Source organism: Peromyscus leucopus, chromosome 8b (genome assembly GCF_004664715.2).
Source record: "Peromyscus leucopus breed LL Stock chromosome 8b, UCI_PerLeu_2.1, whole genome shotgun sequence".
NCBI lineage: Eukaryota > Metazoa > Chordata > Mammalia > Rodentia > Cricetidae > Peromyscus > Peromyscus leucopus.
This window is the reverse complement of record NC_051086.1, coordinates 18,538,803-18,563,354: the sequence shown is the minus strand read 5'-3', so window position 1 is coordinate 18,563,354 and position 24,552 is coordinate 18,538,803. Positions and strand designations below refer to the sequence as shown.

Genomic DNA, 24,552 nt, shown 5'->3' with positions numbered 1-24,552 from the left:
ACGGATTTTTTTTAAAGATAAAAATATACTAATGACAAAGACATACTAATTTCTTCACAAATGAAGTATGATTCTGATGTTAGTTTTCTGAGAGTTTGGAGTGCTTGAATCTATCCTTTTGTGTAGCATAATTTAAATCTTTTCCAGGGTCATGATATGAATTATTTCTTTAAAGATTTATTTTTATTAGTTTTAAGTGTGTGTGTGTGTGTGTGTGTGTGTGTGTGTGTGTGTGTGCAGGTGAGTGCAGGTGCCCATGGAGGCTAGAGGTGTCTGATCCTCCTGAGGTGAAGTTACAGGCACTTGTGAGCCACCAGACATGGGTGCTGGGAATCAAGCTTGGGTCCTCTGCAAGAACACTGTCATCTTAACTGCTGGGCTATCTTTGTAGCTCCCAGTGACTTATTTCAATTCCATTGTTGCATATATAATTTGGAGAAGTTAAAGAAATATAAAATAATCATAATGGAGGAATATATAAGCTAGGAAAAGTAGCAGGAGGAAGATAAGTCTTTAAAGAGTGTTGTAGAGTTATACTGTTCAGAACAGTAGCCACCAGCCACATGTGCTATGGAGAACTTGAAATGTGGCCAATATGAACTAAAAAAGCTTTGAGTGTGATGTGCACAATAGAGTCAGTATAACTTAGTAAGAAGAAAACTATCTGGCCTCTCTCCTCTCCTTCGAAGTTGCCTCTACTTTTGCATTCCCAGATGCAGGATTGCCTCATGCTTTGAGCATGTTGGGAGCAGGATCTTGGCAAGACCTGCATGAATGTGAGCACTGCCAGAAAGGTCATTCAGGAAGGTCTAAGAAGAAGGTGATGAACGATAGTACAAACCTTCTGTCTTCAAGAAGGAATAAATAGCAGGTGCTGGGGCAGCCTGCACTTTAAGCGACTCCCCATTCTCAACTTTCCGTGGCTGAAGTTTTCCTGGACTCATGCACTGTCATATAATTACTGGAAATTATTCCATTTGGAGGACTTTTTTTTTTTCTTTCAGAAAAATGGTTGTCATGACATTTGAGCATGCTTAATTCCCCCTTCATGTACTTATCTGAAAGATAATCTATAGCATTTTATTCAATTAGTGGTAGGTGTAGAGGGCTGCTTTATAAATCATTGTAAAATAGACACATTGAAAAGACAGTATTTACCGAGCAGTCACCACATGCCGAGCGATTAGTCTGGGAGATAAATACCATTATGTCAGTTTTACTTATTTGAGAACTAAAGCAAAAAGAGCTGAAGTAATATGTCCAAAGGAATATCTTAGAAACTAGGGAAGATATGGCATGGTACACAAATGATTCTTCCATGTGTCTCTATTCTTCAGTCTTTGAAAGATAGTTTCAGATATGCAAATGTCTTGATTGTATTTTATGCCCACCATGTAGAAACTCAGGACAGTGGCCATTCATCTTGTAGGCTCCCCACCCGCCCCCAGAGAAATTCAGTCCATTCAAGTACTGGGAGAAAGCATCAAGGTTCAGTTTGTTGATATCTGAAAAGGATCGCAGCTGCGGGAGCTATAGAACACGCAGACCACAAATCAGAAACAAGTCTCATGTGATTGTAAGGGTGGTGCTCCCATCATGCTCCAGGTCTATGTACTGCCAGGGAAAAAGAACTTTTGTGAGGCTATGCTCTGGGGCAAACTGCTTACATGTGCAAGCATGGGGACCTGATTGATACCTACAGAACCCATGTTTTAAAAAAAGCTGTTTGTGTTGGCACATGCTTGTAATCTCACTGCTGGGAAGGTAGATTTCTGGGCCTCACTGGTCAACTAGCCTAGTATAAATAGCAAGCTCCCAGCCAGTGAGAGACCCTGTCTCCAAAAAAAGGTGACATGGATAGCACCTGAAGGATGGCACCCAAGGTTTAACCTCTGGCCTCTGACATGCATAGACATGGATGTTTAAATATACCTGTATATACATGTGCACCTTTGTGTGTGTACACATGAGTGCATGTGTGAATGTGTGTGTGTGTGTGTGTGTGTGTGTGTGTGTGTAATTGCCCCAATGCCCAGAATCAAGAAAAGAAGGACTTCACACAATTCACACAATACTGAGCTTTTCATAGCAGAGCTAGGATGCCTGGCCCCCCATGTTTGAGATATCATTACTGGTTTTACTCATTTATTTATGTTAATTTTATTATTTTATGTGTATGAGTGTTTTGTCTGGATGTATGTATATATGTGTACTACATATACCTCCACATGCCTGGTACCCACAGAAGCCAGAAGAGAATGTTGGATCTCCTGGAACTGGAGTTACAAATGGCCGTGAGCCACCATGTGGGTGCTGGGAATTGAACCCTGGTCCTATGGAAGAGCAGCCAGTGGCTTTAACTGCAGAGCCATCTCTCCAGTCCCGTATCTCTGGTTTTAAATAACAGAAAGTTACCCAGGCTAGCTTGAGTGCAGAAGTGTGGCTGGAAGGTTCAGAGAGGTATTAGAAGACACAGCAATCACCTCAGGGTATTAGTTGACCACTGTCTAGATGCATCAAGATTATTTGTCTGTTGCCGACTGAAGGACATTTTGACTCCTTTCAAAATGTATAATGAAGCTCCTGTACTTTTGTGATGAGAACTTTGTTAGTTAGGTGTCTGATATGGACAGATCAGGTTGGGGCAGAAGAGTGGATGTGCATGTCAGGTTGGGCCCAGAGGCTGGATATGGCTTAGATGAAATGAAGTCAGGTGGACACAGCAGACTGGGATGTGTTTCCTGGTCCAAGCCTGGAGTGTAGGGGTAGATATGGGTATTGGGAAGGGCTTATGGAAGGGGGACCAGGCAGACTCCTCCAGCTAGACTCTGGAGAAGCCTGTGCAAGTATCTGGCTGATGGACAGGTTGAATGCAGCATGGGAGGGGCCTGTGGGTCCCAAAGTCCCTATAAATATCCGTGATGCAGATTCTTGTGTAGACTTGTTTTTAACTCCACTGGATAAATACTAACGAGATTGCTACATCATACAGCAAGAATAGATTTAGCTTCATATGAATCACATTCATTTCTATATTAATCAGATACTGACATGTTTTAGATACTTTGGCTTGAATAGCATATCTTATTAATCTCTTCTGTTACTGTTTACTCAGGGTTGGCTACTGGAAAACTTGATATTATACATTTATTATTCTGTTGGAAAAATGTTGTTTTAAAACCAAACTACTGGAGTTCATATATAATCCTCCACTGACTTAAGGTATAACCTTAAGCACTTGACACATGATATCTTAGTTTTGTTATCTGCTTAGAGGGTGTAGTGATAATATTCAATCTGAATGAAAGTATTTATTTTGCATATATTGATCTTGGCAAGTGTTAGGTAATCACTAACTTAATAGTAAGATAACCAGTGGAATGATCAAAGAGTAAGTTCATTCTTAGAGTGCACAGATTTGGAAATGAGATATGTACTGTGTAGTTTTTATTGTCAACTTGACACAAACTAGAGCCCCCTGGGAAGAGGGACTCTCCATTGAGGAACTACCTGCATCAGATTGGCCTGTGCACGTGTCTGTGAGGTGTTTTCTTTCTTTCTTTCTTTCTTTCTTTTAATTTTTTTTTTTTGAGACAGGGTTTCTCTGTGTAACAACAGTCCTAGCTGTCCTGGAACTCACTGTGTAGACCAGGATGGCTTCGAACTTACAGAGATCCACCTGCCTCTGCCTCCCAAGTGCTGGGATTAAAGGCATGCACCACTACTGCCCGGCCAAGGTATTTTCTTGATTGCTAACTGATTTATGAAGGATCAGCCCACTATGGGTGGTACCGTCCCTATGCCTGTGGGTATGAGCTATATAAGAAAGGTAGCTGGCCGGGTGGTGGTGGCACAGGCCTTTAATCTCAGCACTTGTGAGGCAGAGGCAGGCGGATCTCTGTGAGTTTGAAGCCCTCCTGGTCTCCAAAGCGAGTTCCAGGAAAGGCACAAAGCTACACAGAGAAACAAACCCTTTCTCAGAAAAAAAAAAGAAAGAAAGAAAGGTAGCTGAGAATGAGGTAGCTGAGAATGAACCATTGAGCTAGAGGGTAAGTCAGTAAGCACATTCCTCCATGGTTCCTGCCTTGACTTCCCCCAGTGATGGATTGTGACCTAGAAGTGTAAGCCAAAGTAAACCCTTTCTTCCCCAAATTACTTTTGGTCACATTGTTTTATCTTAGCAACAGGAAGCAAACTAGAACAGTATAGAAACTATAACTAAAAAAAAAAAAAAAAGGAAGGCCTGTTAGAGCAGTTTATTGCTCCCTCCTCTCTTTATCTCTGTTTCTCCACCCTCTGCAGTGAAAATCAAGCAGGCTGCTGGTGAATGTTTGGAGGTTTCTTCCTCTTGGCCATGCCTATCACTACAGAGAAAATATGCTACAGATAGTAGCAGATACCACATATGGTAAACTTTGCTTGGCAACAAAGATTAACACATCTATGATTTGGGGTTGATTTATACAATGTGGTGTTGTTGAGGTGTGGGTCCCCAGGAAGCAGAGGCTAGTGGATATGTTCTTGGAAAGGACTTGGGAATGAGGTCTCTCCCCGACTTTCCGTTAGTCTGATGCTCTGAACACTCGCTCCTGAACGTGCTCTCACTCTTGCCATGACATGCTGCAGCTTAGAGGCCTCTTACTAGCACTGAGCCACTACAGGCATCATGCCATTCATTGTGACCGCATTTCTCAATCTATGGTTCGAAACCCCTGTGGGGCCAAACGACCCTTTCACGGGCATCACTGAAGACCATCTGCATATCAGATATTTACATTACAACTCATAACAGTAGCAGAATTACTGTTATGAAGTAGCAACAAAAATCATTTTATGGTCGGGGGTCACCAAGGCATGAGGAACTGTATCAGAAGGCCGGAGCATTAGCAAGGTTGAGAAACACTGTCATAAACCCCCTTTCTTTGTAGTTTACCATGTCTTGGGTACTCTGCTGTAGTCATAGAAACTAACATAACATTCACCAAGGAAGGATGGTGACACATCTGTGGCTATTAACTGGCCTTTACGGCTTCCTTTCTAGCATTATTGAGGATGCAGAAACTAAATCAAATCAAACTCACAGGCAACAAATTTTTATTTTAAAGAGACTGCTATCAGTCTTAGGATGGTCTTAAACCTCAAGCAAAATCCTGAATATACAGTTTGCCCATCACTTTTCCTTTGAGACAATTAAAATGATTTTGCTACCTATAAAATGGTTGTTAAGAATTGAGTGAAGGGACTGGAGAGGTGGCTCAGAGATTAAGAGCACTTGCTGCTCTTTCAGAGGACACAGATTCCCAGCACCCACATGGAATGGTTCAAAACCTCCATAACTCTGCTTCCAGGGAAGCTGACTCACTCTTCTAACCTCCAGAGGTATCTGCATCTCAAATATTGTTATAGGACCAGCCTTAATAATATTCTTTTCAGGGGCCCAGAAGAGAAACTATGAACAGTGAGAACTGTTTTTAAGAAAAGAATCTAGGTACACCAAGCTCTTTGTCATTTACTTTATTCCTCTATGACAAAATTCTATCTACACAGCTTCAGTTCCATCCTCACATTCAGTTCCTCTCTCTCTCTGTGCCTATTTTTCCTGTTCTCATAGTTTTAGTAAGCTCCTATGCTTTTGACCTAATCTTTGTCCTCTGTTCCTTCATCCTCCATCTCTCCTTCCTAGCTCCTTACTCCTGGCTCTCAGAAAACTCTACAAGAGATCTGCCTTACCCTCTACAGAATCCCTGTCTTCCTCTCTTCTCTCTGGCCATGCAATTCTGTCTCTCAGGAATCTCATTCCACCTTTCACTCTACCTTCTTTGTTCTCAGTCAGTTGCTCTGGAATGCCACTGGGCCTGAAGGGAAGGGATGGTCTCAGCTATTCCGTTCACCACTAGTCCTGCAATGCTTTGTTTGGGGCTGGCCCTAGATAAAGGGGAAGTTTGCAAAAGGCAGATACCCAATTCAAATCCTAAAAAGGGAGCAGGGAGCTCAGGGGCAGAAGACGGTGCCTACATGACCTTATCCAAGCAGAATGCTCACACATACATGTTCAATGGGAATTAATAAGCACAAGAAATTCATAGCAAGGAGCAGCTGAATATTAAAGCTGAATAACACCAAATATTCCATGATAAATGGCTTCCCACTTAAAGGACTCTTTGTTGGTCAAGGTATAGCTTATTATATACAACTGATAGACCCCAGACCCAGGGTACTACCTTCTCGAGGGGGCGCCCCAAGAACCCAGACTCTGATCCAGCTGATGCAACAGCAAGAGGTGTTTATTAATGTGGCTGTACAGTCGGGCTCCTCTGCTCCAAAGAGCAAAAGTCGTGCCTATTGCAATCACATGGGTACTTCTAAAGGAAAAACCCACAAAAGCCATAAGATTACAATTCCCATACAATTTCATGGCCTGATCACAGGGTGATCACAGAGTGGATACAGCTACATCCACATGCACATTCTTCCTGAAACCTCAAGGGGTGTATCAGGGCAGGAGTGGAGTTTATACAAAGGTCACAGTGGTCCTTCCTGGAACACTTGCAATCCCAGTCACAGTTGAGCGCATCTCTTAACAGAGATCTCTTTACATTATTACATTGTGGCAGGGTTGGTTGAATAATGGCTGAGTCAGGTTGCCCTTGGAACTAGTTTTCTTTTTAGTTCCTTATTTTCCTGGGGCTTGGGAGTATAAGCCTGAAGGGTTAGGGTCTTCCAGGCTCCCTATATCATGTTCTTGTGGCTTGCCACACCTGCACATGTGGTGCACATACAGATAACTACACACACACATATACATAAATATTTTTAAATACTCAAATGAAATGTTGTATCTGTGGTATTAGTGCTTATGAATATTAATGTGTAATATCATGATGGAGTGACAAAGAGAAGAGTTATAGATTTGATTCACCATGTCAAAAAGAGAGTAACTATGAGCCATGTCAAAATTGGAATTATTAAAATGTATCAAATTTGGAGGAAGCAATTCTAAGAAGAAATTAATGTGGGTAGCTGTGCTAATTTAAAATGTGAAACACTTCATGATTTGAGAACCATGAATAATTTGGAATTCTTTGATACTTCTTATGTATCCATGAAATGGTGATGCCTGAAAATACATTTTCAAGAGGGAGAACTTAAAATTTATGCAAATCCTAAGACCTGAGATATAGAGAAAGAAAATTATTTGCTTATGGATAAAATGTGACAACTATTATAGAATGGATGAATGAATAGTGAATTAATTAGAAGGCAAAGGAAAAAAATAAATACTGGAACCTATTAGGAAAAGAATTAACACTGTAATTGTACCTAGCTATGTAGTCAGAGTGGCTATTCAGCCTTCAAATAAGCCCCCATCCCTGAAAGATGTTGGTTCCCTCAGTCAATTGATTGGTTTAGAAATAGATTTGTGATGAGTTAGGTCAATAAGGATTAAGGCTTTGGAGCTAAGTACCACAGAGACACGGAGCCAGAATCATATAGACAGTAGGATCCTAGGGATCAGATCTGTGGATTTATTATTGAGGACCTTGAACTTGCCTTGGTTCTTTTTTTTTTTTTTTTTTTTTTTTTTTGGTTTTTAAAGAGACAGGGTTTCTCTGTGTAGCTTTGGTGCCTATCCTGGATCTCGCTCTGTAGCCCAGGCTGGCCTTGAACTCACAGAGATCCGCTGGTCTCTGCCACCCAAGTGCTGGGATTAAAGGCGTGTACCACCACCGCCCAGCAGGCCTTGGTTCTTAAGTCAATGATATTCAGCTAACGCCCTGTGGTAAGTACTATGCCAGGCTAACATCTCTCTATATCCTTCACCCACACCTTTCGTGCTCAACCTAGCCTGATTTTTTAGTTCCTGATTTTAAAACTAGAAATAATATTTAGAGCTCCTTATTCTAGCTCAAAGAACCTAGCATTATGGGAAGTCCTTTCTTTTTCTCCCTGGGCCATCATGGTAGCTGCTACTGATTGAGGGACATCTCATTCCACAAACTACTGGGTGGCTTTGTGTGCCAACTTGATACAAACTAGAGTCATCAGAGGAAGCAGCCTCAGCTGAGGAAATGCCTCCTTGGGATCCAGCTGTAAGGCATTTTCTTTTTTCCTGATCAACAGGGAATGGCCCAGCCCATGGTGGGTAGTGCCATCCCTGAGCTGACTGTCCTGAGTTCTATAAGAAGGTGGGCTTAGCAAGCCAGGGGAAGCAAGCCACTAAGAAGCTCCATCAGCAGCTCCCCTCTGTGGCCTCTGTATCAGCCCCTGCCTCTGGGATCCTGCCATGTTTATGCTCCTGCCCTGACTTCCTTTGGTGATGAACAGCAATGCTGAAGTGTAAGCAGAATAAACCCTTTCCTCCCCAACTTGCCTTTTGGTCATGGCGTTTTGTTGAAGCAATAGAAACCCTAACTAAGATACTAAGACAGAGAGATAGCAACAAAAAAAGATCAAACTGTTCATTGGGTTCAGTCAGCTCCAGGCTCCAACTGGTTATGAAAAGTAGGGAGAAAAAAAGCAGGGCATGCCGGCATACCCCTGTAATTCTAGCACAGAAGGGGCTGAGGCGGGGAGTTCTCAAGCTGCAAGCAGAACCTTGTCTCAACAACAAAATTCATGGGAAGTGCACCCAGGGTCAGAGCATACTCTAAAGAGGATCGTACAGAGCAAGGAGGTCCAACTAACCATCCTTCTTAGCAACAGTATGGCTGTAAGGAAATGAGAAATATTGTATAATGCTATGTTAGTCCCAGTGTGTCCATCAAACGGTGCCATTAATATTGAATTGGGAAAAGTTTGCAAAACACCAGAGTGTTCTGATAGCATTGGAGGCATGCCAGAATGGACTGGTAATAAGTGAATAAAGCAAAAGTTGTTGTTGTTTTAAACAGTCACCAGAGCCTGGGCTCTAATATGCCTTTATGAGGGAGGTTGTTCTGTTCTGTTTGATGGAGGGTCTCACATAACCCAGGATGGTCTTAAACTTACTAAGTAGCTGAAGCTGACTTACTACCTAAGTGCTGGGATTTATAGGCGTGTGTCACCACACTGAGCTCAGAGCTTGCTTTTATTTAAAATAGAAATTCACTTGGTCTGGAGTTATGGCTCAGCTGTTAAAGACTGGGCTCAAAACCAAAATGTTAAAAAAAAAAAACGAACCCCCCAAAACTACTATACACAATATTTACAAAATATAAAGATAAGTGTTACCACACTGGAGTTATCAATAAAATTCTAAGTGATAAACCTAAATTCTCTGGTCAGTATGTAGTTTATTTCAATATGAAGTTTACTTCCATACTTCAAGGGTTCTTATATATTTTTTCCATTTAGCAAGTGAAAATTTGATGGAAGTGTTATCAGAAGCTGGCCCATGATCACAGGCTGTTATCCGAGAGCTACTTAAACACTGTGGCTCTGAAAGATAGACTTAAAAAAAACTTTTGTTATGCAGTACGTTCGCTTTAACACACGGGGTAGTGGAGGTCAGGGGAAATTGATTTTTTTTTCCAGGTCAGGAAGATAATTTTAGACAAAACTGCTTCTCAACATTTCAGGTTCTTTGAAAATAAGCACATTGTTAAAGAAAGGTCTCCTGTAGACCATAATGAATAGAGCAATTGATAGCTCATCCATTACTCAGGCTGACTGGTGATCAAACTTGCTTGTCCTGTTGTGAACGCTTAGACTAGAATTGTCTAGACATTTCATCAATATTTACTGAAGCATGGGAGACATTCATTTATCCACTTCTGAGTCACTGCAGATAGGAAAAGCAAATAAATTAAATTGCTCTCATAATGGGAAATACCGCCACATCATAACAATTTGATGTTCATGATCTCCAATTGGTTGTTGATTAGGCACTGATATATTATGATAAAATTTATCTTGGTTTCATTAGTCTAGAATTTATGGGTAGGCATATCTGAAATGATTACTCCCATGATTAGGAAGACACGATCTCCCGGGCACATGGTTGTAGATGGAAGCAAAACCACATATTTTACTGTTCTAACACTGTTCATGGGAAATAGCCTAGCAGCCTATCAAAGGGTGGGGCCCATGCTGCATCTAGACTTCAACCACAGGGAAATTTCTACTTTCTTCTCCACTGCTTTGTGACAAGTTTTTATTTGTGTCAGATTACAGAGTACCATAAGCAAGTGCCAGATTATGATTTTAATATGGTAATATAATGGATAATTGCTTGATTACCCAAAGTTCTCCATTTCTGAATGCACATTGAGAGGTGTATTTGAAATAATTTGGCACGACAAACACTTCTGTATCTTATTAGAACAATCATCAGGTGTATGAATATGTAGTCAAATTTCTAAACAGTCTTATTAAATAAGAAACAAAGGTAATAGCCAAAGAGATCATAAAACTAGCGAAGAGCCAAGACTACCTTATCTTACCACCTCACCTCCGTCGCTTCCCCAGAAAGAGCTTCTTCCTGTCTGACTTATGTTTTTATTGCCTTTCTGTTCTGCCTTCTCATTGGTTCTAAGCCCAGCCACATGACTTCCTCATCACTGGCTGTCTATACAGACTTCAGGTCTCTGTGGTTGGTACTGGGATTAAAGGCTCATGTCACCACACTTGGCTGTGTCCTTGACCATACAGAGACTCTGCCTGCTATGTGATCGGATTAAGGGTGTGGGCTACCACCGCCTGACTTCTGCTTTTGACTCGCTATATGACCTTGCTATGTGACCTCTGATCTCCAGGCAAACTTTATTTATTAACACACAAATAAAATCACATTTTAGCACAATTAAAATACCACAACATGAATATATATGTAACTTACCAATGTGTGTGTACATATACCTCTAAATTAAATATACTTATATAAAATGCTAAATATTGATGCATTATGCTTAATCCCTTTAAAAAGTCTTACATTAAATTGCTCCTGCATTTAAAGCAGAAATATAAAAAAATTGACCAGTTTACTAAATACAGATGAATCCACAAAGGAAACAAAAATGAAATAAAAATTTCTATTGAAATGTTATATTCCTGATTGACATTTAAGAGGCACTACCAAACTGGAAATAAATATCTTTTTACAGGTTTTGGAGAGACCAAAGATTCTGGGAGCAGTTCTGAGGCCTCTGAACTAAGAACGGAATTACAGCGAGGAAGGATGGCAAATGATTTCCTCTCTTGGACTGTGGGAACTGTCAGGAGGAGGTGGGCACAGCAGTGTCTGTGTTTCCCAGCCGGAGTTCTCTGTTCTTTCAGCATCGGAGGCCTGGCTCCTCAGGAAACATACAGCCAGTCATCTATGATGCTTGCTGTGCGTAGTGCCCAGCACAGATGCATCGTTAAGTCAGGGGCTTGTCAGAGAACAGCGGAGAGAAAAACTGCCCCACAAATACATCTCTGGCTTCATCCACATCAACAACTTCTTTCTGGGTTTAAGTCAAGACAGCAAAAAGCAGTGAGTTTTGTGTAGCCATTAGAGTGCCATCTCTGCCATGGGTGTAGATCACCATTTGCTGCCTCTTGGAGTTCACCTTTGGGAAAGCTTGTGTATTTCTATCCCTTTCAAGTCTGCAGTCTCAAACCCTTGCTCTCTAGCAAAACTGGCAGCTTCCATTTCCAAAAAGGTTAAGCACATAAGGCCTAACTTTCATCAAGGATTCCATGCAGGACTGGCTCCTCCCTGGTGCAGACAGATTTAGAATGGAAAGCCTGTTGTTCTTATTAGCATAGTAAGCCACCTTCAACACTGTCTTTTGGAAGATTACAAGAAAAAAAATCCTGCTGTATTAATAAACTCTTGTTTTTCCTACCAAAATCCAGATTTTCCCTAAATCTACATGCTTTTCATTTTGATGACTATAACATGAATCTTAAAAGGTCTTATTAATAAAAACAAACCCGGAGCCAGGTATTAGGGTGAATGCTGGAAGGCCAGAGAAGCAGAACAAGCCACAGCCACCTCACCTTGCCAATTCCTCAGTTGACCCTGTTTCCTCAGAATGGATCTCAGCTCAACTGCTGCTCAAAAGCCTAAAAGCTTAACCAAATAAAAGCTTCTAGTTTCTGGTCCTCCCGCCTTATATACCTTTCTGCTTTCTGCCATCACTTCCTGGGATTAAAGGCGTGAGTCACCATGCCTGGCTGTTTCCAATATGGTTTTTAACTCACGGAGATCCAGACAGATCTCTGCCTTCAGAATGTTAGGATTAAAGGCGCGTGTGCCACCATTTTCTGACCTCTATATCTAGTGGCAATTCTGTGCTCTGACCCCAGATAAGTTTATTAGGGTGCACAATATTTTGGGGAACACAATATCACCACAGATGACAATTGGGAGCAGTAAGATTAGCTATAAGAGACCTGTTGCCACCAGTGACTTGTGCAGCACAAGTTCCTGATGGCTGCTCCTTCTCCATAGTATGGAGCATCCACAGGGGCCCTGGCAGCTTTCCTCTTGAGGATTTCCATGAATCCATGCATCCTGACGCAGTCAAAGAATGCTGTTGCTGTGTGTCTGCTGAGTCCTCCACCAACCTCACTCACTTTCAAGCCACCAGCATGATACTCAACTTGCAATTTTGTTTTCACAAGTTTCTCAACAAAGTTCCGTGTGCTCACACTCAGCCAAGATTTTGTCATTTGGTTTCAGAGAATACATGTCAAGGCGATCTTTGCCCACTATGGCTGAGCCATCGAGAATAGAGCTCCCTATCCCAAAGAGGGTCTTTTCACGCCACTTTCGACACTTCGGGCTTCGGCTCCTTTTCAGCTGCTACCGTTTTTTACTTCTCTTCTTGATACACAATCCAACAGTGAGATTGAGTGAGTGTAGATTGTCTACTCTGCAGTCACTTTAACTTTGAAATTTTCATTTCATTTACACACACACACACACACACACACACACAACACACACACACACCCGCCCTGGGATGTTAAGCCAGAAAAGTGCACTCATTTTTTATAGTGAAGTATTTTTTTGTAGATCTAGGGGAAATGTGTTTCTTTAGAATAAGTAACTTTTGACCCTATATTTGTACATGTGTTTATATACTAATATGTATGTTTCATTTTCATTTTGAAGTCCTGTTTGCAAGGTTGGTCCTTTGTTGATACCTGAAATGGAACTTTCCCTTAATGGTAAGAGGGACTTACCATGCCAGCCTTGGCAAACAGTGCTCCTTATATGGAACACCTGTGTTCTTTTTGAGAGTTTGGAATTTGGGGCATGTGGTAGTCAGTGGTACCTGTATGACCTATGTCTCGGTTAGCTTTTCAATTGCTGTAATAAACATCATGGCCAAAAGTAACTCGGGTAGGAAAGGGTTGTTTGACTTACACTTCCATGTGACAGTGTATCATTGAGGGAAGACACGACAGGAACTCAAGAGAGACCCTGGAGGCAGGACTAAAGCAGAGAGGATGGAGGAATGCTGCTCACTAACTTGCTCTCCATGGTTTGCCCAGCTTACTTTCTTATATACCCTAGAACCACCTGCTCATGAGTGGTACTGCCCACAGTGGGCTAGGCCCTCCCATATCAATTATCCGTCAAGATTGATGCCCTACAACCTTGTCTACAGGCCAACCTGATGGAGGCATTTTCTCATTTGAGGTTTCTATTTCAAGTTTGTATCAAGTTGGCAAACAAACAACAACAACAACAACAAACTAGTCAGGATTACCTACTCTTCCCCAAGCCCTTTGGGTAGGAGTCTCTAACAAACTTCCTGGTAGACACACCCTGTACCTGTTTTAACTAGAAGAAAAGAACTTCCCATATGGCTCCATTGCCATAGCCTCAATAGGAGAAGCTCCCCACAGGATATCTGGAAATGCTTGGTCCCCAGCTGGCAGTGGTGTTTTGGGAGGTTCTGGAGCTTTTAAGAGTGGGAGCCTGGCTGGAGCAGAGCACTGGAGATGTGTGCCTTTTGAGGTTATACCTGTTAACTTGTGCACCATTCTATCTCTCTGCTTCTTCTCTGAGAAGCTTCTGCTACATGCTCTCTGCCATGATGCTTTATCCTGCCATTGGCTCTCAATTCAATGGGGATGAAGACTACAGGTGGAATCCCATGAAACTGTAGGCCCACAGAAATCCTATCTTCTTTAGATTGCTTATGTCTGGTACTTTGTCACTGTTAGGGTCCTGGAGAAGTCCCACAAAAGACCACCATCCATGTATGCAATCAGCAAGGGTGTTCTTTATTCCAGTGTGCTGGGGCTGGCCATCCCACACAAAGGTGAAATGACAATCACCCTGAGAGGAATTCACAGGCTCCTTTTAAGTATAGCCAAGGGGAGTTCCTAATGAAGGTCACTTTCGATATGATTGGCTTAAGCAAGTAGTAATGGTATTAGTACATTCTAATTGGCCAGGGCTAGTAGGGGTTGGTTAAGGCTACAGTTTTCCATTTTGGGGCAGGCCTGGACAAGTCCCAGGCTTTGTCCTTATTTGGTTATCACCTCGAGCTTGCTGACTGTGGCTCAAGCCTGGCCTAGTCTGATATTGCACATACCAAGCCTCCTTGTCCTTGTTGTTGGGGGTGTTGGAGATTGATTGTCCTTTGTTTGTGGCTCTTTCAGAAACTGCCTGCTCAGTTCCAAGAAGCAGGGACTTAGGCCTAGTTCTTAACTGTGTTACTAGGGCAGGCTGTCATGATATTTGCTTGGCCCTTTCATCACAGTGATGAAAGCAACTAAGAGAAAGTCCTTAGAGTCTTGGGCTTGGTCACACTTGTATTTCATGAGTATTTTTCTTTTACTAATTTTATTTGTAACCTTTTACTGGGATAAATATTATCTATGAGTACGCTGAGTCTAAGTGGGTCCTTAGAAAACAACTCAACATGGGAGTGTTCTTGGAACTGTGGCACACAGTCACATTCCAGCCATCACAGTGAAGGCAGTGAGCTGTGCTGTCCCTACCATGTCAGTATATGTTAAGAGGGGAAGGCTAGCCATTCATATATATAGGCTTTAAGGTGCCCAATCCTCTGTCTCCAGCATGGTTTCAGAGAAGGTCGAATGGGAAGTCAGAATCTCACCAATATTCCACTGCTGTGTAATGTCTTTCTGTATGCTGTGAATATGTGTTGCTCTGATTGGTTGATATATAAAGCTACATTGGCCTATGGCAGGGCACAACCTGGATTGTCCATGGAGACAGTCATAGTATAGCATCTGCCTTTGCCTACCAACTCAGTGTCATAGAAAAAATAAGATCCATACCTGCTTCAGTATGATCCAGAGTCTCCAAAATGTTCAGGCTATAAGAGGATGGGATTCAGCACCTAGCAATTTGGATAATTTCCACATGAATGAAGCAACAGCAACAACAACAAAACCCAAATAATCAGTAGATGTTGTGGAGTTTGAACAATAAATATCCCCAACATGGTAGTGTATTTCAACACTTGATCCCAGTGGGTGGGGCTGTCTAGAGAAGTTATGAAACCTTTAGGCCCAAAAGAATCTTTCACAGATTTTTTTTTTTCAAAGACTGGCTTCAGCAGTAAAGAGAATGGTCCCAGATTCAGAAGCTAGTCAGGTAATAATTGAATCTTTGGCCTTTGAGAATGCGAATGCAGCATGCAAAAGAATAATCAGGCCATTAAAGGCAAGATCTACACCTTTGGAAGATTGGATTAGAGACACGGTTAATGTTGAGGCTTATGACCATGATGATATGTGGGTAGGAGAAGCAATTTCAAAAGGTTTGAGGAGTGTTAGAAGTTTTGGATGTGGAAAGCAAGGACATTTGAAAAGGGACTGTAAACAGGTCATTCCTAGAAACAATGTTTCTTCAAGGAACGATGGCAACAGAATGCCCCTTCCTTCTGGAGTATGCAGAAGGTGTGGTAAGGGAAAACACTGGACCAACGAATGTAGATCAACAAGGGACAGGCAAGGTAATCCTTTGCCTCGGTCTTCGGAAACTCCCAGAGGGGCCTCATGCAGGCCCCCATAGCAAATCCAGTTCAAACCTTTCCTGCAGTCATAGAGGAAACCCCTACTCAGAGCAATTAAATAACCAAATGCCTATTGGAATAAATCATGCTGGTCGGGATGATGAGACAGAGGGAATAGAAAATTCAGGAGAAAACATAAAGAAAATTTTTTGGCAAACTTCTATTAATGAACAAAAAACAAAATTAATGATAAAAATAAATGGTGTTCATTTATTTTTAAGTTGAATGGTAAACATTCAACTGTTAGGAATTGGGACATTATCTCGAGTGAAACAGAGTGCAACATGGCTCGAATGTATAGGTCCAGAAGGACAGAAAGGAAAATTAAAACCATATGTGGCTAACATAGCTATGAACCTGTGGGGTCGAGACTTGTTGCAACAATGGAATATTCAGATTAACATCCCTCCAATCTCAGAAACAAATCATAAACTAGTACATGTTTCTGAGAGAAATATTAGAAGATATTCTAATGAGTGCTCACCAGCCATCCATGTCATACAAGAACAGGGCACAACAACTGATAATCTTCCAAAAACACCAACAGCTCTACCTTTAAAATGGTCAACAGACAAGCCTGTATGGGTTCAGCAATGGCCTTTAACAACAGAAAAACTCCAGGCTTTAGAAGAGTTGGTAGAAGAACAGTTAAATGCTCAGCATATTGAAGAATCAACCAGCCCTTGGAATTATCCTGTATAAGTTATTAAAAAGAAATCTGGTAAATAGAGAATGGTAACAGACCTTAGAGCAATTAACAAAGTAATTCAGCCAATGGGCTCTCTACAATCTGGAATTCCTTTGCCTACTCTGTTACCAAAAGGATGGCCTCTCATAGTTATTGATTTAAAAGACTGTTTCTTTTCAATACCCTTACAAGAAAAAGACAGAGAAAGATTTGCTTTCACAGTGCCTACTTATAATAATTCTCAACTGGTTAAAAGATTTCAATGGAGGGTCCTCCCACAGGGAATGTTGAATAGCCCAACTTTGTGCCAATATTTTGTACAACAGCCATTGGAAGTGGTACATAAAAAATTTCCTAAATCTATAATTTATCATTATATGGATGATATTTTATTAGCTGACTCAAATGCAGATACTTTAGAAAGAATGTTTGAAGAAGTAAAGAAAATTTTGCCTTTTTGTAATTGGGGATTACAAATTGCTCCTGAAAAGATACAAAGAGGAGATTCTATTAATTATTTAGGATATAAAATAGAGCTACAAAAAATTAGAGCCCAAAAGATGCAAATTAGGAGAGATCGACTACAGACTCTTAATGACTTTCAAAGATTATTTGGAGACATTTCTCATCTAAGAACTATTGTTGGGGTAAAAAATGATGAACTAAATAATTTGTTCAAAACCTTAGAAGGTGACAAGGACTTAAATATTCCAAGAGAATTATCACCTGAAGCTGAGAAAGAATTGGCCTTGGTAGAAAAGAAAGTACATGAAGGGCACGTAGATTGCATTGATCCAAAACTGGATTGCATTTTGGTTATTTTACCTTCTAGGCATTCTCCAACAGGAATATTAATGCAGAGGGAAGATGCTGTATTAGAATGGATATTTTTACCAAATAAACCAAATAAAAAATTAAAAACTTATGTGGAAAAAAATCTCTGACTTGATTTGGAAAGGAAAATTGAGACTTCGTCAATTAGCAGGAATAGATCCAGCAGAAATTGTCATACCTTTAACTAAGGAGGACATTGAAAAATTATGGATAGAAAGTGAACCTCGGGAAAAAGCTTGCAGTAATTTTTTTTGGGAGAAATTAACAGCAAATGTCCCAAAAGCGATAGAATTGATCTTATAAAGAGAGATGATTGGATCTTGCCTTGAATTGTGTGTGTGTGGGGGGGGACGGGGACACGGATGACCTATATATGGAGTTCGTACATTTTATACAGATGCCAACAAACAAGGAAAGGCAGGTTACAAATCAGAAAATTTAAGTAAAGTGGTTCAAAGTCCTTATAATTCAGTTCAAAAATTAGAATTGTATGCTATTCTGTTGGTATTAATGGATTTTTCAGAACCTCTCAACATAGTAACTGACTCTCAGTATGCTGAAAGAGTAGTATTACATATTGAGACTGCAGAATCTATCCATGATGCTTCAGAATTAACTTCACTATTTATTCAATTACAAGATACAATCAGGAAAAGGAGTCATCCTTTATATATAAATCACATCCGATCCCATACTGGTCTGCCAGGCCCTTTAGCACAAGGCAATGATGAGATTGATAAATTACTGATAGGAAATGTGCTGGAGACCTCAGAATTTCATAAAAAAACATCCTGTCAATAGTAAAGGTTTAAAAAAGGATTTTTCCATAACTCGGCAACAAGCCAAAGAAATAGTAAAGAAATGTCCTACTTGTTCCTTCTACAATCAAATGCCATTACCAGCAGGATGTAACCCAAAGGGTACTCAGAGGAATGAAATCTGGCAGATGGACGTGTTTCACTTTGCAGAATTTGGAAAACTGAAATATGTACACCACACCATCGATACTTATTCAGGATTTCAATGGGTAACTGCTTTGAGTTCTGAAAAAGCTGATTCTGTAATTACTCATTTGCTAGAAGTTATGGCCATCATGGGTATACCTGCACAAATTAAAACTGACAATGCTTCAGCCTATGTCTCTGTTAAAATGAAACAGTTTTTTGCTTATTACAATATAAAGCATATTACAGGCATACCACATAATCCTACAGGTCAAGCAGTTATAGAAAGATCAGACAGAACTCTAAAGGATATGCTAAATAAACAGAAAGGGGTAACAAAAATCCCCAGAAATAGACTGCATAATGCTCTATAAACTTTGAATTTTCTCAGTGCCAATGAGAAAGGAACAATAGCTGTAGCAAGACACTGGATAATAGAAAAAAACTACAGAATTAAATCAGCCTATATACTTTAAGGATGTGCTGACCTCAGAATGGAAACCAGGATATGTGTTGCATTGGGGACAAGGTTTTGCTTTTGTTTCTACAGGGGAAGATAAGCTGTGGACACCATCAAAATTGATAAAGGTTTGATTTGAACAAGAGCGACCTCTTAATTAGAGGGGGTGATAGTTCATCAACCAGCATGACCATCCAATTTAAACTAACTTATAACAGTAAAACATGCCTTTTCATTTAAACAGATAATAACTTGCCGAAAGGGAACCTCCCCAAAATTAGTCTTGGGGAAAGATTTTTGTTTTTGTCCTTTAGGAGAATGAAGGCTAAGGAATCTGAAGAACACAGGACAAATGAGACAACTGAAGAAAAAGGACAAATCATCTGTCCCAGGAAAAAACGTAAAATGGCCTTTTGGTATATCATCTACAAATTTTCATAAGTCTTCCTAAATGTTTGTTTCTGCCCTTCTCTAAAGAAATTTAATACTATTGGTCTTCTAATAGTCTCAGTTCAATTAAAATTCAAAGCTGACTTTGGAGTTGGAGAATGGCTTTCTCCTTCTTTAAACTCAAATGCTGTGGATATCGCTCTATATAAATAAAATGCTGATTGGCCAGTAGCCAGGCAGGAAGTATAGGCAGGACAAGCAGAGAAGAGAATTCTGGGAAGTGGAAGACTGAGGCAGAGAGACACTGCCAGTCACTGCCATGACAAGCAAGATGTAAGGTACCGGTAAGCCACGAGCTATGTGGCAACTTATAGACTAATAGACATGGGTTAATTTAAGATACAAGAACAGTTAGCAAGAAGCCTGCCACAGCCATACAGTTTGTAAATAATATAAGCGTCTGTATGTTTATTTTATAAGTGGGCTGTCAGACTGCTAGGGCTTGGCGGGATCCGGAGAGAAAACTCCAGCTACACTCAAGCATGTTGTTAAAAGGAAAATGCAAACTCCCTGTATCATGCCAGAAGAAAGCCATCTTCTGACATGGGACAGGAGAAAAACCAAATTAATTAAGGGACTATTCTATTACTACTAATCTCAATTCTTTGATTCTATTTTGATTCTTTAAACTTTTCTTTTCTTTTTTTTTTTTTTTTTTTTTTTTTTTTTTTTTTTTTTGGTTTTTCGAGACAGGGTTTCTCTGTGTAGCTTTGCGCCTTTCCTGGGACTCACTTGGTAGCCCAGGCTGGCCTCGAACTCACAGAGATCCGCCTGGCTCTGCCTCCCGAGTGCTGGGATTAAAGGCGTGCGCCACCACTGCCAGGCTTAAACTTTTCTTAAAATATGAATTTTATCTCACAAGATACACACACACACACATTTTAAACTTTGTTAAGGTATTAATGGTCATATAGAGTACTAACTAATTCTAGAAAAAGGCTTCAATTAGCTGCCTATACATGTTTTTGTGTTTGAGACTCTTATCAGTTTTCTGCAGGAAATCACAGCCAGGCCTAACATCAACTGAAATCTCCAGGAAGAAGATGGGGCCCCACAACAACAATTCCACATGGACAGTAATAATATCACTAAGCTGGCAAACATCATCTACAGACCAACTTTGGTCTACAAATTGTTCAGAGCAATTTTGAGATAGCTAGATGAAATGATCCAGTTTCAAAGACTACTTGAATAAGGACTTGAGATAAGTCCTGAACTTTGGCATTATGCACAGACTGGATAACAAAGGATATAGTTATCTTTCCTAGAATTTGACGATTACCCAACATTTTTCATTTCAGAATAAAGATACCTTTGCCCATACCCAGCAGGAAGCAATTTTAAGAATACGACACCCACATTCCCAAAGAGGTGGTGTGGGGTAGGTGGTTTTTTGATCTTTTAATGGGTTTAATGGGTTTGGGTTTCATTGTTTAGGAGGGTTGGTTACAAGTTGTTGTTAAGGGTTAGGAAAAGGGCTAAGCAAAGGAGATTAGATTTAAGGTTCTTGTTTTTTTTTTTTTTTTTAAAGACAATTACTAATTTTAAATACTTTACATTGGATTGGATTTTTTATATTGCATACAAATCATATATATTGATATTGTTAGAAAATGCTATATGTATATTTCTAATTTTGTTCTAGATATTGTACTTATTACTGTTCATTTAACAATGTAATGCAATTTTCTGATCTTTGAATGTTATTATTACCAACTATTAGGATAAAAAGAAATGAAAGTTAGTAGTTAGACATTACAATAGAACTTGTAGTCATATTAGGTATGTTTTCAAGATTGAGTAGATATATTTTAGATAGACAGGTCATCTTCAAACCCTTCAGAGATCTACAGAATATGGCATTTAAAATGTTTTAATAACTTAGAAAATTTTTCTTTTTTGTTATGACTATGAGATATGTTGGCTCCTGGCAGTACCAATCTACTTCAGAGAAAATATGGGCACTGAAGAAACTGCATATGGAGTTAACTTTCATTGTGGCAAAAGTTAGCCACTGGACAACAAAGTATCTTCGAATTAACTGCTGACAAACAGGACAGACAGGACACGAAACAAAGGACTACTGATTCTTGTCAAAACAAGTGTGGTTATGGCTTTATCAAAAGGCATCTTCTGAGGCCAGGACAATATGGCACCATCCTTGAAGTGGCCTTCGCAATCCGGAAAAGGTACAGTGCCCTTTTCTTCGAATGCAGCTGAACAGGCAGTAGGCTGATGGCTTCTAATGTGCAATGGAACAGCAGCTGAAACAGTTGTTCTTGAAGAGTAATTAAGCTCACGCCTCTCAACAGTAGAATGGCATTTAATAGAGGGATGTGGAGAAGAACAGGATGCTGAGATGAAGCCACATACACACATAGCCAAGTAGAATGGACAGTTGAATTAAAAAAAATCAACAATTTCCAGAATTTAAAATCCTGAATCATGACATGACACTAGTGGAATTCAGGTGTTTCTGGTATATAGACTGCTCTCACCCAATGTGAGATTGAACTGTTCACCTTGTGTACATCCTACTTCACAAATGAGTCTGTCAGATACGCTAAGCCTATAGGCTGAAGATGATGCCCCAACACTGCGGAGAAACCTCTGATGACTGTCCAAGCAGCTGGCTGTTTCTGTCAACTCACAATTTTTTGGAAGTTGCTTGCATGTACTTCCTGTTTTTATTTTTGTTAGCTAATATTATTTCCTTCTTGGGTCTCTGAGGGAGTTGAAGATTAGTTAGTTATAGTTGAAGATTAATTAGGATAGAAAGTGAATTAGATACAATAAGATAGATAATGGAATTATTTTCTCTGAATTTGTCAAATACAAATGAACTAGACATTGTTTAGGTATTTACTACTTGTATATAGTGTATATAGTTATTGTACTTTTGTATATAGTTTTTCTTATGTTAGTTATAAGCTTTTTCCTTTTTTCTTTTTATTAAAATAGAAAAGGGGAAATATGGTGATATTTTATTTGTCTTAAAATGTTATTTATATGTTAATAAATAAAGTTGGGGGGGGGTCAGAGCTATTAGCAAGCCATAGGAAAGCAGGGCAGTGGTGGTGTACACTTGTAATCCCAGCACTTGGTAGGCGGAACTAGGTAAGTCTCTGTGTGTTCAGAGATACACCAGCATTGGATACACCACCTTTAATCTCAATACTAACCATAGAAGACTTGGAGGTCTATACATACAGGCCATGATGAGGTGGTCATGTGGTTGGGTTTATAACCAATGAGAAGGCAGAACAGAAACTCTATATAATAAAGACTTTAACACAGGTAGTAGCTCTGGTTCGGAGAGGTAGGACCACCGCAGGAGAAAGGGTAACGTTTTAGCTCTTAGCTCTGACCTCTTGGCTTTCTTCTTTGTATTGGTTCTGTGTTTCTTATTTAATAAGATGGTTGGTTACATATACAGTGACGTCCAGGCCCGATCTGCAGCCAAGGGCTATGTCTGAGTCAGTGGCCCTACTGCAGCCAGGTTCTGTGATGGTGTCCATGGTCAGTGTTACCACCAAAAGCCGTGTGGATGCCTGGGATCTGGGCTGTCACCTGAGGCCACATTGGTGTATGAGGGCCATGTTGCCACTAGGCCATACTAATTGAGTGGGCTGTATTGCTACCCAGGGCCATGGTGATGTCCAGGCCTGATCTGCAGCCAAAGGCCATGTCTGGGCCTGTGGTCTTACCATGCTTGGGTCTGTGTTGATGTGTATGGCTCTAGTGGCCTGGACACTGGAGAGCTGGTTCCACTCCTTGCCAGCTGCCTTAGTGAAAGAGCTGTCTGCCCCCAACCTCAGAGAACTGGCTTCAGTGGTGTGGGTGCAGGAGAGTTGACTCCCACCCCTGATGGCCCTGGGAGAACGGCCCTGAGCTGCTCCCCCTGGCCCCAGCTTCAACAGAAGAGATGGCCCTGACCCTTGCCTGAGGTGGGGGTGGTCCTGGTGCAGATCCAGACTGACCAACTCAGCTACAACCTGTGCCCATATCCGTGCCTTTGAGTTGGCCCACCCCAGCATCTACCCCATCTACAATCTCTGGGACATGTGAAGGGACTGGTCTTTGCCGAACCATAGCTGCAGGATCTCCATGACTCGGGACAACAGCAGGATATTGATGTTTCTGTGAGTGTCCAGTATTGATGGTGTACCAGAAGCCAGAGGCCTTGAACCAGAACAAAAGCTCATTGCAATGAACATTTGCAAGTAAAGCTGTTTGGACAAGAGGGTCTACTGCGTGACACACCACAGCTCGCCACCGCAAAAAAAAAAAAAAAAAAAAAAAATGAATATGTAATAAAGAGGCAGAAAAGAGGAGTGAAGTGTGGTTTCTTAAATTATTTTTATTATTTTTTAATTTTCTCTGATGGTGGAGGCTATGAGGGTGGAGGGCAGACATGGGAGGACTTGGAAATGAATGCTGTTGGGGTGCATGATGTGAAATTCCCGAAGGATCAATAAAAGAATCGTGTTGATTAAAAAAAAGAGAAAGTAAGTAAGTAAGGAGATAAGAGAATCCTGAACATTGGAAGTGAAGAAAAAACAAGGGAAAGAGGAAACCGTGAATAGATACAATAGACTTCTCTGGAAATTTCTAAATTTTGTGTGGTGATAGATAGAAGCCAGGATCATAACACCATCCCATATCACTACTGATGCACATAAAAGAGACCGTTTCAATGACGGCAAACCGGGGAGAGTAAAGAAACTCAAAGAGAACTCAGGTTCTTAGGCTTCATTTGTACCAGTATAATAATCTTGTCACTGTGGTGAGTCATGTACATGCAACACTAGAGTAGCAGCTGTAAAAATGTATGTACACAGTAGGGCAATGGTTTGCACATGCCTTTAATCCCAGAACTTGGGAGGCAGAGGCTAGTGGATCTCCATGAGTTCAAAGTCAGCCTTGTCTATAGAGCTAGTTCTAGGACAAAGAAACTCTGTCTTGAATAACCCAAAACAAACAAAACCCAACAGAACAACAAAAACTCCAAACAAAAAATTTATATATGTACACTAGAAAATGTACACCAACATTCAAATGCTCCATGAACAAATCACAGTGAAATCCCAAACAATATTTAAATAAAAAACAGAAAGATAAGGGAAAAAAACAGAAACAACAAACAGAGGCAGAAAAGAATATGAGCAATTAATTCTTAACATATCAACAATCACATCCAAATGTTCT

At 40.5% G+C, this 24,552-nt stretch overlaps 1 pseudogene; it reads right to left on the bottom strand.

Moving 5' to 3' along the window:
• Positions 1-11,294: 11,294 nt before the first annotated feature.
• Positions 11,295-23,436, bottom strand: LOC114689870 (annotated as a pseudogene).
• Between the last annotated feature and the right edge of the window lie 1,116 nt (positions 23,437-24,552).